Source organism: Cervus elaphus, chromosome 32, assembly GCF_910594005.1.
Source record: "Cervus elaphus chromosome 32, mCerEla1.1, whole genome shotgun sequence".
Classification (NCBI taxonomy): domain Eukaryota; kingdom Metazoa; phylum Chordata; class Mammalia; order Artiodactyla; family Cervidae; genus Cervus; species Cervus elaphus.
In genome coordinates, this window is record NC_057846.1 from 47,868,696 (window position 1) to 47,883,878 (window position 15,183).

The 15,183-nt window shown below is 42.1% G+C and overlaps 1 long non-coding RNA gene across 1 annotated transcript; it reads right to left on the minus strand.

The window, feature by feature from the left end:
* Positions 1-406: 406 nt before the first annotated feature.
* LOC122688117 lies at positions 407-14,898 on the minus strand. The gene is made up of 3 exons (XR_006339338.1): positions 14,657-14,898; positions 8,121-8,128; positions 407-418 (listed from the first exon to the last, which is right to left on the minus strand). It is a non-coding gene; the product is annotated as an uncharacterized LOC122688117 (long non-coding RNA).
* Between the last annotated feature and the right edge of the window lie 285 nt (positions 14,899-15,183).

Sequence of the window (15,183 nt, forward strand, 5' to 3'; positions counted from 1 at the left end):
TCCACCGCCGCGTGGCCGCTGCTGCTGCTGCTGCGTGCCTCAGGCCAGGACGCCCCGAATCGTCAAGGGGACCCCCGAGAAAGGGAATGATGGCAGATCACCCCTAGAACACGGTGGAAGGGCCAGGCACTTGAAGAGCATCTGAGGAGCTTGCTGGAAATGCACATTTCTGAGCCCAACCCCAGATCTACTGAGGCAGAATCTCGGGATGAGGTTTGGCCCTGTTTGACCAGCTCTCGGCGATCCCAGGCCCTTAACGGTAGAGAAGCACTAACAATTAAGGGGCTGCTCAGATGGAGGCCTAAGGCCCCGGAGCCCACCGGTACGGAGGGTCTAACTTGTCAGTGTTTGCAAAGCCGGGGAGAGTACGTCGTCTGTGCCCTGGATGCCATTCATCTTGCTTTATTGACTGCGAAGTCTTTAAAGATAAACCGAGGAGGGAGCACATTTACTTGGGATCTGACAGCTCTAATGAGCTCAAGGAAGAATTATGTAAACATTATTAAGTGTAATAAACACGTGTCGGCATCAGGCAATCTTCTCCCGAGAAGAGTTGGCAAAAGCCTGCCAGAGCCAACGTTTTATTCATAATGTCTTTTTAACTTTATGTTGCCTGTGTAATAGGCCTTTGGCTTTGCTGTTGCCCAGACGGAAAATCATTACCCCAGTAATGGATGAGCCAGTTCAAAAGGAGAGCCACTGGGACGCTGAGCACTTCCATTCATGAGTGCCATGTATCAGAGACGGGAGACCATCCCCTACCCAAGTAGCCATTTTACCTAAACCGCTGTAGTCCAGTCTTTTTGTTTCAACTTCCCCAGACATTACTTGCCTCAAACTCTAAGCGCCAAATGGAAGTCACCTCACTGTTTTGTTGGAAGTGAGCACCCCCACCCCCAACCCCTTTTCTGTTCCTTCCAGCCCCAAGTATCACTAAACACTAGAGGACCTGGTGATTGTTTGCCAGAGGAGAACGTGAGGGGCTGCCTCGGCAGCCACTGCTCCAGGAACTGAATCTGGCTTTGCGTCCTTATTTTGGGGTAGATTTGGAATCTGGAAGTCTGGTCCTCAAGGAATACTTGTCAGCAGTATCCAGAGCAAAGGGACCTTTTAGAGACTGTTACTCTGCCCCCTTCATGTTCTTTTATCCAAAAACAACCAACCAAACAAAAGCCTGTGCTCAGCACTAATGACATTACCATTTTAAGCGATGAAAAGGGAGTGCGTTATTAAAAGAATTATTAGTAGTCCACTAAAGAATCCAGGGCTTCCCTGGTGGATCAGTGGTAAAGAATCCTCCTGCCAATGCAGCAGTTGCGGGTTTGATCCCTGGTCCAGGAAGATCCCACCTGCCCTGGTGCAGCTAAGCCTGCATGCCACAATCACTGAGCCTGTGCTCTGGATCCCGGGGACCACAGCTACTGACGTCCACTTGCCCGAGAGCCCCTGCTCCGCAACAAGAGAAGCCCCTGAGAGGAGAAGCCTGCGCACTGCGACAAAAAGTAGTTCTCACTTGGGGCAACTAGAGGAAAGCCCGTGCAGCAGTGAAGACCCAGCACAGTCAAAAATGCATAGATCAATAAAAGGATCCAAAACAGTTTCGCTCTCTCCCCCCAAATTCCAAGAGCACTGTGAGAGAAAGGATTAGAAATCTGGCATCACAGGGCTTGTTCTAGATGAGAGATGGAAGGAAAAAGGAAGAAAAGAGAGAGGCGGAAAAGAGGGGAGGGAGGGAGGGAGGGAAGGAATTTTGCTCCTCAGGCCTTAGAAACTAATGAAAAAGAAAATTGGAAAGAGATGACACGGTAAAGATGGAGGGCACTTTAAGTCTGAGTCTCCAGAGAAACAAATCCAGAAGGAGGTACATAAGGTACACAGAGAGAGATACATACGAATGTACAGAATGACATGGATCTCAGGTACTGGTTCACCCCATTCTGGAAGCTGAGACGTGCCACCATCTCCTGTCTGCCAGCCAGTGGCCAAGGAGAGCCGGTGCTGTAGTTCAAAGGCCTGGGGGCTGGACCACTGATGGGTGGATTCTACCCAGAGTCTGAAGGCCTGAGCACTAGGAGCCTGGGGTCAGGAAAATACAGAAGTCGCAGCTCAAGCACTGAGGCAGAGAGAGGAAAAATTCTTCATTCTTCCACGTTTTTATTCTATTCAGGCTCTCAAAGGCTTGGCTGATTGCTAGTCAGTTGTGGAGGGCCATCAACTTAACTCAGTCCCCCAATTCAAATGCTGCCTTCTTTTAGAAACACAGACACACCCAGGAGTCATGTCTAATCAGAAATCTGGGCAACCAGTGAGCTGGCGAATTTGACTCATGAAACTGTCACAAGGGCAACGATGGTAGAGCTCCATTCTTACCCAAGGCCACATCAGGTTTCCAAGAGCAGGCCCTGAGTGAGGAATTATGGGCCAGCGATTTATTAAGAAAGGGCTCCCAGTGGAAACCACTAAGGGAACTGGGGTGAGAAGGACAGGGAAGAGGAGAAAGCCCCATGGGTCCAGAAGTCCCACGGTGAGTTGGCCTTGGCCTCATCCTGCAGGGAAGCTCACTGCAGAACTTCCCTCAGCTCACTCAGGAAGCAAACCGAGCTAAGAAAACTGGACGTTCATATTCCTTCGCTGGACACTTTACTGGTTAACAAAGCCCCAAGAGGAATAAACTCCCTGGCCCTTGGGTGGGCTCCAGTAGCCTGAGGGCAGTCTTTCAAAGAGAAGTCAAGAGTGCTAGCTCTTGAAACCAATGGAACTCAGAACTTTGGAGGAGGCAGGATGTCCCACAAAAAACAGTAGGAAAGATTTGAGAGTGTCTGAGCTGAGCACTAACTTTGTTTCAGTATGTGAGTTTTCACCAGTCGTGAACTGAGCGGCTGACCGCCCCCCCGACTCCCCACCAGGGGTCCACACTAAGAACAGGAGGCTCACCGGCAAGCTCCCATGGGCTGTACCATGGGGCCGGGTGGTAGGGACCTGGAGGCTGTGGAATCACATCTGTGTGGGGAGCTGAGCTGAGTGTGGCTCGGCAGTGTCCTCATGACAGTGTCACCTGGGAGGACATGCATGACGACCAGCTCGCACTGGCCAGAGAAGCACGGCAACCCACACGAGGCAGTTACACAGCCAGAATCTGCCCTTCCTCCTCGCCTCCCCTCCCAGCTCCTAAGAGCAGAGAAGGGAGCTTTGCCGTGAAAATGGAAGGAAAAGAGATATTCCCCAAACCAAACATTGATTCCCGTTGAATTCTGGATGCTGCTTTGAGAAAAGACATAGGCACAGGGTACAGCCTCTCCCAATTAAGGCTCCTTTGGTCGCAAGACGGGCCAGGGACGAGAGAGAGAGCTCTGAATTGGAGAAGAAATGAAGTTGACCCTGGACGGGTTTCTAAGAAGTGAAAGTGAAGAACTGAACTGACCCAGATCTGGAGTCTGCCCAGGGACTTATGAAGGGTTCTTCTTCCTGGTCAGAAGAGGGGTTTGACATACACTTATGGGGCCAGTGGTTTGAGAAAAATATAGTAATTTCTTGTGTATGCTTCCGTTTGTACAATAAATTGGTTGTATTTGGAACTGTTTACATCTCCTGGCTGCCTCCTGTGATGTGTCCTCAAGTAACTTCTCTCCCTTAGGGGAGCCTCCGCACCAGTGTTTTGAGAGATGGCCAGGGTCTGGCAAGGCTAGTGCACTGCCTGGGGGCACTTACCACGTGCCCTGAAATGCTGGGAACATCGGCAGGGCGAGGCGCAGAGGAAAAGCGACAATAGAAGCACTCATGGCCCAACACCATGTACTGGCCCAGTTCTTTTGCTTTCTCTTAAGGAAAATCACTAGTTAGAAATATGCAGAGGGCGGTCTCCTCTCCTTTTCACTTTTCACTAAAATATCTGTATAAATACTTCAATTTATTTCGGTTGGAATATTTGGCTCTGGTTGTGCGCCCTAGGGGAAACTGTTCTGGGTATCAAATGGAAATTGATTTGGATGAGAATCTGACAGGCAGGAAGTTAGCTGAGCAACAGGAGGCGGCCCCTCGGCTCACTCTCCAATAGCCGCCTAATCCCACCACGCAGTTTACCAGTCCCACCTCTGAAACTCCCACCAGTCCTCCAAACATCGTCAGGGGCCGGAAAAACCCTCGGCCGCCTGGCGGGGCTTTCTTACTCCAGCACGCATGCGCACCTCACACCATCCTGTACTAAAGCGACCGTTGCCACTGGACTCATTCAAAGCTCCTAACTATTCCATGAATACACACATCTAATTACAACAGACTGAATGTGGGAAAGACATGCATGGCAGAGCACCTTGTTCCATAACCTGCAGCTGTCAATCAACGACCCCCCCCCCCCCCGCCCCCGGATTATCCAAATGACCCTGCTTTAAAAGCCCCGCATCCCAGTCCTCCAGGGCCATTTGCCTCTCATGGCATGGCCCACCTCTGTCTTGAGGTGTTCCCTCTGCTCTTTATGTGTGCTCAGTCACTCAGTTGTGTCCAGGGACCTGTTCTTTCCTTCTTTCCTTATTGTTAATAAACTTCCTTGCCATGGGTAAGACCTTAGATTCTTCTTTGCATCCTTATCAAGAGTGGAGGCCCACAGGAGGAAGGGTCTCTAGACTCTCCTTCCACTAACAAATGCCATTTTCCCATCATGCAAATGGCAAGAGCCGACTGTGGATTTTCCCATGTTTGGAATGCTCTGTGTGGTCCCAACTGAAAAGCCCAGCTCAAGTTTCCTTTCCCTCCCCCTCCCTCTCTTGAGCCCCTGATCTGCCTTCCCATCCAGCTCTATCCCCACTCCTCATCTGCTGTGTTTCCCACTTGGACCACGTCTCTAAGATATGATGATACACAGTACTTTCGGGGCTGTAACAGGGCGTGATAAATATGATTCATTAAACACAGAGTACATCAATATCAGGTCAGGGTAGAAAATATAGACAATAATGAATGGTCTACAGTTTGAGATTCAAGAAAGTGCAGTGGTCCCATGGGGGTTTTAGTGGCATCATCAATCATGGACGTAAAAGGAGAGCGGTGTGTGGTGTTATAGAACGCCATGGAGACAGGCTTTCTCCACTCCCCTTGGTCCCTCACTAACCTGCTCAACTTAACAATGCTAAGAGCAGTCCACTACCTGTGAGTGACTTACAATTACCCTTCCCCCCCAACAGTATAACTTTTTAGGGCATAGGTTAGTATCATCTGATTCTCTAAATAAAGCTTTCCAAGAATAAATTAATAAGCTGCCGAAGTTTACTCACAGACCATAACCTTAGACTCTAACAACTCAGAAGGGAGTTGAGTTACTAATCTCCCAAAGATTAGAATTATTTTGGAAAATATCACAAGATCTTTTAACATCTCACACTGCCCACTTGAAAAACAATTTTTTTCTTTGCTGATAGTCTAAATTATTTCTTAAAGACTCAATTTTTAGGGAACTAATAATAGTGGTTGGGAGGGCCTGTGAATTTTTTGAGAAAAATAAGGAATTATGAATAGTCAACTAGGTCTCTAATGCAACCAACTTAAGGACATTCGTATGCATAAAGTGTCTTGTTGCATTTAGCTCGATTGAATAGTTGTTTTTTAAGAGCAACCATGAGCTGCCTGCAATACAAAAGAACTCACTTTTTTTTCAGTCTGCAAATGAGCAATATAAAATTAATTCCAAAAAATATTTGCTGAGTGCCTACTATGTGCAGTGCAATATGCCAGGTATTTTAAGGAGTTTAGAAACAAATCATTTCCTCAAAAACTTAATGCATATTTTCCTTCTTATAAAATAGTATTAAAACAAAGAATTATGAAAGGAAAAGGAAGGCATTGAATGATCCCATCTTCCTAATAACAATCACTCAATCACTTTAACTTTTACTTCATACCAACGCATACCAGAGTCTAACACCATCCTACATTTATGGGCCATAGTCACACTGTGACAGAGGATGAGATAGTTGGATGGCATCACTGACATGATAGACATGAATTTAAGTAGGCTCTGGGAGTTGGTGATGGACAGGGAAGCCTGGCGTGCTGTAGTCCATGGGGTCGCAAAGAGTTGGACACAACTGAGTGACTGAACTAAAATGAACTGAGTCACACTGTAGGCAATTTTCTGTGGTCCTGGACAAGCTTCAATAATGGTTCTGTAGTTTAGAGTGCAGAGTCTTCCAGTTGTCTTTTTTTTTTTTTTTGCTAAAATTGACAAGCTGACCCTAAAATTAATAGGGAAATGCCAAGGACCCAGAATAATTAACACAATTTAAACAAGAAAAAGAAGTTAAGGGGACTTATACTAAAACTTACTACAAATCTACAATAATTAAGAGTATGTAGTACTAGCAGAAGCATGTACATACATATCAATGGTTCAGAAAAAAAGAGTCCAGTAATACATTTATACATTCATGTTCAACTGATTTTTGACAAGAATTCTAAGGCCATTCAATGGGGCAAAAAAATAACTCTTTTTCAACAAATGATATTCTGACAACTAGATAGCCATATGCAAAAGAATGAAGTTGGAGTCCTATCACATTCTATATACAAAATTAACTCAAAATGGATCAAAGATTTAAATTCCAGAGCAAAAGCTATAGAACTGTTAGAAGAAAACACAGAAGTAAATATTTTTGAATTTGGACTAGGCAGTGGTCTCCTAAATATGACACTAAAAGCACAAGTGGCAAATGAATAAATAGGTAAATTGACTTTGTCAAAATGGAATACTTTCAAGCATTAAAGAATGATATTGAAAATTTAAAAGACATGCCATAGAATGGGGAAGATATTTGCAAATAATGTGTCTGATAAGGTCTTATATTAAGAAGATACAAATAACACTTACAACTCAATAGAAAAGAGAAAGAATCAAATTCAAAAACTGGCAAAAGATCTGAGAAGATATTTTTCCAAAAAAAATATGCAAATATCCAATCAGTTCAGTTCAGTCGCTCAGTCATGTCCGACTCTTTGCGACCCCATGAACCGCACCACGCCAGGCCTCCCTGTCCATCACCAACTCCCAGAGTCCACCCAAACCCATGTCCATTGAGTTGATGATGCCATCCAACCATCTCATCCTCTGTCGTCCCATTCTCCTCCTACCCTCAGTCTTTCCCAGCATCAGAGTCTCTTCAAATGAGTCAGCTCTTCACATCAGGCGGCCAAAGTATTGGAGTTTCAGTTCAACATCAGTCCTTCCAATGAACACCCAGGACTGATCTCCTTTAGGATGGACTGGTTGGATCTCCTTGCTGTCCAAGGGACTCTCATTACCCAATAGGCACATGAAAAGATGTTCAACATCATTAGTTATCAGAGAAATTCAAATCAAAACCACAAAGAGATACCACTTTACATCTACTAAAATAGGTATAATAATAAATTTTAAAAAGACATTAGCAACTGTTGGTGAGGATATGGAGAAATTAGAATACGTTATACATTGCTGATGGTGGTAAAAAGTGATTCAGCCACTGTGAAAAACAGTTTTGAAGTTTCTCGAACATTAATATTGAGTCATCAAAAGATACAGCCATTTTAATCCCTGGATATATATCCCTAGAGGATAAAAAACATACTCACACAAATATGTATATGTGACTACTTGGGGAAGTATTATTCATACTAGTCAAAAAGTGGACACATTATAAATGTCCATAAACTGAGGAGTAGAAAACAAAATATGGTCTTTCCATACAATAGAACAATATTCAGCCATAAAAAGAAATAAAGTCCTGCTGCATTGCATGCAGTATACATATATATAAAACATGAATGGACTTTCAAAACAATATAAGTTAAAGAAAGAAGATGCAAAGCACTCATAGTGTATGTATATGAATGGCTCAGAATAGGCAAATCCCTGGAGACAGAAAGTAAATCAGTGGTTCCCTGGGCCTCGTGGGAGCAGGGAATGAAGGGTGAGGGACTGCTAATAGGTATGGGAATTTCTCTTGCCTTGTCTCTCTTCCCTTCCTTCCTTCCTTTCTTGCTTTTGATTTAAATCTTTTCTTTGAATTTGTTTTCCAGAAAAGCTTTGTAGAAAAGTAGAGAAGCAGGGAAGTTACACACAGAAAGAGAAAAGTCTAATATTCTACAACATATACCCCAAACTCTGTTTTCTGGACTAAGAAATGAGACTGGAACTGTGCAGTATATTTACTGATTGAGGATGGCCAGTTCTCAGCAGGTCAAAATCTCATTGACCTGGACAACTAGCAACACTTGGGCTGTTCTTTACTCAGTCTATATATTGTGGCCAATTCTTTGCTTTGTTTATTTCTTATTAAATTTTATTGCTCTTGATGAAGGTGAAGGAGGAGAGTGGAAAAACTGGCTTAAAGCTCAACGTACAAAAAACGAAGATCATGGCATCCAGTCCCATCACTTCATGGCAGATAGATGCGGAAGCAATGGAAAGAGTGACAGACTATTTTCTTGTGCTTCAAAATCACTGTAAATGGTAATTGCAGTCATGAAATTAAAAGATGCTTGCTCCTTGGAAGAAAAGCTATGAAAAACCTAGACAGCATATTAAAAAGTAGAGACAGTTTGCCAGCTGAGTCCATATATTCAAAGCTTTAGTTTTTCCAGTAGTCATGTATGGATGTGAGAGTTGGACTATAAAGAAAGCTGAAGTTGGACTAAAAAGAATGCCAAAGAATTGATGCTTTCTAACTGAGGTGTTACAGAAGACTCTTGAGAGTACCTTGGACAGCAAGGAGGTCAAACCAGTCAATTCTAAAGGAAATCAACCCTGAATATTCATTGCAAGGAATGATGCTGAAACTCCAATACTTTGGCCACCTGATGCAAAGAACTCACTCATTAGAAAAGAAGCTGATGTTAGGAAAGATTGGGGGCAGGAGGAGAAGGGGATGACAGAGGATGAGATGGTTGGATGGCATCACCGACTCGCAATGGACATGAGTTTGAGCAAGCTCCAGGAGTTGGTGATGGACAAGGAGGCCTGACGTGCTGCAGACTGTGGTGTCGCAGAGTTGGACACGACTGAGCGACTGAGCTAAACTGCACTGATAGTTACTTCCCCATACTGTGTCAGTCTCTTGTTGTGCAGCAAAGTGAATCAGTCCCTCTTCCTTCGGTTTCCTTCTCGTTTAGGTCACCACTGAACACTGACTAGCACACACTCCCTGTGCTATAGCAGGCTCTCATCAGCTGTCTATTTTGTACATGCTCAAGTGCATCTGTTAGTCCCAATCTCCTTACTCATCCCACCCCCCTTCCTTGCTTGGTAACCAAAAGTGTTCTCTGTGTCTGTGACTCTGAATGCAAACATGTTCATCTGCACTGTTTCTCTAGATTCCACAGATAATCAATACACAATATTTTCTTTTCTCTTTCTGATTATTTCACTGTGCATGACAATCTCTAGATCCATCCACATCTCTGTAAATGGCACTATTTCATTCTTTTTTATAGCTGAGTAATACACACACACACAAATATATATTCACACCACATCTTCTTTATCCATTCTCTGTCGATGGATATTGAGGTTGCTTCTGTGTCCTGGCTATTGTAAATGATGCTATAGTAAACATTAGCATGCATACATCCTTTTGAATTATTATTTTCCCTTGATATGTGACCAGGAGTGGGATTCCTGGATCATATGGTAGCTCTATGTATAGTTTTTCAAGAAACCTCCATACTGTTCTCCATAGTGGCTGCATCAGTTTACACTCCCACCAATAGTGTAAGAGGATTCCCTTTTCTCTACACCCTCCCCAACACCTATTGTTTGTAAATTTTTGATGGTAGCCATTATGACTGGCACAGCATGATATTTCATTGTGCTTCTGATTTGCATTTCTCTAATAATTAGTGATGCTGAGCATTTTTTCATGTGTTTGTTGGCCATCTCTATGTCTTTGGAGAAAAGTCTATTTAGTTCTCCCACCCATTTTTTTGATTAGGTTGCTTTTTTTCTTTTTTATTGAGCCACACAAGCTGCTTGTATGTTTTGGAGATTAATCCCTTGTTGGTTGCTTCATTTGCAAATATTTTCTCCCATTCTGAGAGCTGTCTTTTCATTTTGATTACAGTTTGCTTTGATCAAAACTGCATCAAAGTATCAAAACTCTGGTGTTTTATTTTTGTTTCTATCTTCATTGCTGCAGGTGGTAAATTGAAAAAGATCTTGCTGTGATTTATGTCAGTGAGTATTCTGCCTATATTTTCCTCTAAGAGTTTTATAGTATCCAGCCTTACATTTAGATCTTCAGTCCATTTTGAGTTTATTTTTGTGTATAGTGTTAGGGAGTGTTCCAATTTCACTTTTTTACATATAACTGTCCAATTTTCCTAGCATCACTTTTTGAAGAGCCTGTCTGTTCTCATTGAATATTCTTGCATCCTTTGTCATAGATTAGGGGACAATAGGTTCACGGGTGTATCTTTGGACTTTCAACCTGTTCTGTTGATCCATATTCCTGTTTTTGTGCCAGTACCATACCATTTTGATGGCTGTAGCTTTGCAGTATAATCTGAAGCCAGGGAGCCTGGTTCCTCCAGGTCCATTCTTCTTTCTCAAGATTGTTTTCCCTGTTTGGAGTCTTTTGTGTTTCCATACAAAGTATAACATTTGGCTCTGTGAAAAATGCCCTTGGTAACTTGATATGGATTGCACTGAATCTGTATGTTGCTTTGGGTAATGTAGTCACTTTCACGATATTGATTTTGTTCTTTCAATCCAAGGACATGGTATATCTCTCCATCGTTAGTGTCATCACTGATTTTTTTCAAGAGTATCTTATAGATTTTGAGTATGTCTTTGGCCTCCTTCAGTAGATTTATTCCTAGGTATTTTATTCTTTTTGATGCAATGGTAAGTGGGATTTCCTTAATCTCTCTTTCTGCTCTTTCCTTGTCAGTGTATAGGAATGCAAGAGATTTCTGTGTATTAACTTTGTATCCTGCAACTTTAGCAAATTCACTGATGACCTCTAGTAGTTCTCTGTAGCATGTTCGGGATTTTCTATATATAGCCTTGTATAATCAGCAAACCGTTGACAGTTTTACTTCTTTTCCAACTTGAATATTTTTATCTCTTTTTATTCTCTGATAGCATGGCTAGGACTTCCAAACCTGTGCTGAATAAATGTGGTGAAAGTGGACATCTTTGTCTTGTTTCTGATCTTAGAGGAGATGCTTTCGGCTTTTCACCATTGAGCATGATATTAGCTGTAGGATTGTTGTATATGGCCTCTATTATATTAAGGTGTGTGTGTGCATTAGTTGCTCAGTCATGTCCGACTCTCTGTCATCCCATGGACTGTAGCCCACCAGGCTTCTCTGTCCACGGGATTCTCCAGGCAAGAATACTGGAGTAGATTGCCATTCCCTTCTCCATTTATTGAGGTAGGTTGTTTTAAAATAGGCTGTTAGAGCAGTTTTATGTTCACAGCGTAACTGAGCAAAGGCATGGAGGGTTCCCATATACTTTTGCCCCCACAAATGCACGGCCTCCCCCACTATCAAAACCCCCCACTAATGTGGTACATTTGTTACAGCTGGTGAACCTATGTTGCGACCTCATAATTACCCAAGTCCATACTTAATGTTAGGGTTTACACTGGCTGCTGTACACTCAATGGGTTTGGACAAATGTAAAATAATACATATTCACCATTATAATAGGTTCACTGTCCTGAAAATCTTTATGCTCCCTCCTGTCCCTGTAACCCTTGGAAACCATTGATCCTTTCACTGTCTCCACAGTTGTGCCTTTTCCAGAATGTCATAGAGTTAGGATCATATAATATGTGGCATTTTCAGATTGGTTTCTTTCACTCAGTAATATGCATTTAAGTTTCTTCCATGACTTTTTATGACTTGATTGCTCATTATTTTAGCACTAAATGCTATTTTATTGTCTGAATGAACCATGGACTATTTGCCCATTCACCTACTTAGAGACATCTTGGTTGCTTCCAAGTTCTGGTAGTTATGAAAAATAACTGTGTTAAATGCCCCTGTGCAGGTTTTTGTGTGGACTAAATTTTCAACTTTTTAAGGTAGATACCAAGGAGCAGGGCTTCCCTGGTGGCTGTTGGTAAAGAATTCGCCTGCAATGTGGGAGATCTGTATTCCATCCCTGGTTGGGAAGACCTCCTGGAGGAGGGCATGGCAACCCACTCCAGTATGCCTGGAGAATCCCCAGGGACAGAGGAGCTTAGTGGGCTGCAGTCCATGGGGTCACAAACAGCTGTATCACCTTGTATTCCCACAGCAAGAAATGAATGTTCTGTGTGCTCCACGTCCTTGCCAGGATTTGGTACTGTCAATGTTTCAGACTTGGGGAATTCTAACAGGTGCAGAGGTACTAATTTGCATTTCCCTAATGCCATAAGATGTGGAACATCTTTTCATATGCTCATTTGCCATCTGTATATCTTCTTTGGTGAGATATCTGCTCAGATCTTTTGCTCATTTTTAATTAGGTCTTTCATTTTCTTGTTATTGAGTTTTAAGTGTTCTTTGCATGTTTTGTATATCAGATGTGTCTCTTGAAAATGTTTCTTTCAGTCTGTGGCTGATTTGTTGATTCTCTGGACAGTGTATTTTACTGAGCAAAGTTTTTCAGCATTTCTTTTTTGGGTGATGAAAATGTTCTTAAATTAGGTAGTGACACTAGTTGACATACAACATGTCACTTCCACGATGAGGTTTCTGTCTTGGGCTCTCTTTCTTTGTTTCTGTGCTGGAAGTGGTTGCCCTATCATGAGCAGCCCTGTGGTAAGGAGCTGAGGCCAGCCTATACCACCTGAGTATACTCAGGAATGGGCTCTCTGGTCCTGGGCCTCTTGAGATCACTGTGGCTTTGGTTGCAACCTGAATCAGAACCACCCATCTTCCCTAGATTCTTGACCCTCAGAAATGATAAGAGATAATAAATATTTGTTATTTTCAGCTGCTAAGTTTTGCAGTAATTTGCTAATTTTGGAGCAATCCTCCAGTTGATAAATAATATAGTCCACTTATTAAACTAAGTTTGACCACTATGCTTAAGTTCACTTTTAAGTGACTTTAATACTAATTTCAAATTCTGATAAATATTTAAGAAAGATCTTTACAATGCAAAAATATCCTTGGAATCTGGTATTTCTCTAATTTGAAGAACAAGCTTCCCTGGTGTTCAGATGGTAAAGAATCAGTCTGCAATGCAGGAGACCCAGGTTCGATCCCTGAGAGTCTGCAATGTAGGAAACCCAGGTTTGATCCCTGAGTGGGTAAGATTCCCCTGGAGAAGGAAATGGCTACTTACTCCAGTATTCTTGCCTGGAGAATTCCATGGTCAGAGGAGTCTGGCGGCCTGCAGTCCGTGAGGTCACAAAGAGTCAGACACAACAGAGCAACTACCACTTTCACTTTTCAAGAATATATAGAATTATGAAGATTTTATATTCATCATATTAGTAATTGTTTTTATACATTATTATTTGTTAAATCTATCTCTATATGCATTGGAGATAGCTTAAAGCAGAATGCATAGAGATAAACAGACAAAGAATTACTGTTAAAATACAAATACAATATTAAAATTAGGTGAAAGCAGAGAAAACTAGTATTGTTATGGTTATTAAGCCACAAAGTTAGTTTTGAGGTTTTGACAGGACCTAAAGGGAGTGATCCCATAAGCTGAATGAAGCATAAGCTTTCTAAGCAATATTAGTTTGGTGCAAAACTAACTGTGATTTTTGCAAAGTTGAAATTTGCTGTTTGATATTGGAATACATTCTGAATATATGTGGTTATGTTATACATCATTTTAATGCACATATCCCACTTTATGTTTTTTTTTTTTTTTTGCTAATGACATTACTTGCTGTTTATTTTATATTTGTTTTAGACTATGGAAATGATGTTAGACAAAAAGCAAATTCTTATTTTCTTATTTGACTTCAAAATGGATTTCAAAGCAGTGGAGACAACTGCAACATCAACAACACATTTGGCCCAGGAACAGCTAACAAATGTATAGTGCAGTGGTGGTTCAAGAAGTTTTGCAAAGGAGACGAGAGTCTTAAAGATGAGGAGCATAGTGGCCGGCCACTGGAAGGTGACAGCGACCAATTGAGAGGATCAGTGAAGCTGATCCTCTTACAACTACATGAGAAGTTGCCAAAGAACTCAGCATCGACTATTCTATGGACGTTCGGCATTTGAAGCAAATTGGAAAGATGAATGAAGCTTGATAAGCTTACTAGTCAGCCTCGTGAGCTGACTGCAAATCAAAGAATCGTCGTTTTGAAGTGTCATCTTCTCTTATTTTACACAACAATGAACCATTTTTCATTCAGATAGTGATGAGCAAGGGAAAGTAGATTGTATATGGCAACTGGCGGTGACCAGCTCAGTGGAAGGGCTAAGAGGCTCCAAAGTACTTCCCAAAGCCAAACTTGCACCAAAAAAAAAAAGGTCCTAGTCACTGTTTGGTGTTTTACTGGCGGTCTGATCCACTACAGCTTTCTGAATCCTGGTGAAACCATTCCATCTGAGAAGTATGCTCAGCAAATCGATGAGATGCACCAAAAACTGCAATGCCTGAAGCCAGCACTGGTCAGCAGAAGAGGTCTAGTTCTTCTCCGCAACAACACCCAACCACAGATTGCATAACCAATGCTTCAAAAGTTGAATGAATTGGGTTTCAAAATTTTGCCTCATCAGCCATATTCACCTGACCTCTTGCCAACCAACTACCACTTCTTCATGCATCTCGACAACTTTCTGCAGGGAAAGCACTTCCACACCCAGCAGGAGGCAGAAAATGCTTTCCAAGAATTTGTCGAATCCCAAAGCACAGATTTTTATGCTACAAGAATAAACCAACTTACTTCTTGTTGGTAAAAATGTGTTGATTGTAATGGTTCCTGTTTTGATTAATAAAGATGTGTTTGAGCCTAGTTAAAATGACTTAAAATGCATGGTCCCAAACCATAATTATGTTTGCAGCAACCTAATACAAATATTTTCCTGGTACTAAGCTCTAAAAGCAACTTATTGCTGGGTTCTTAGCAAGGAAATAGTAAATATTTAGTAGACTGTTTTTTTCATATTAGCTTTATAGTTAATAAAGGAACAATTTTTCCTTACTGTCCTTATATTAACTATCAATGAAAACTGAGGGCATAATATTGATTTGGA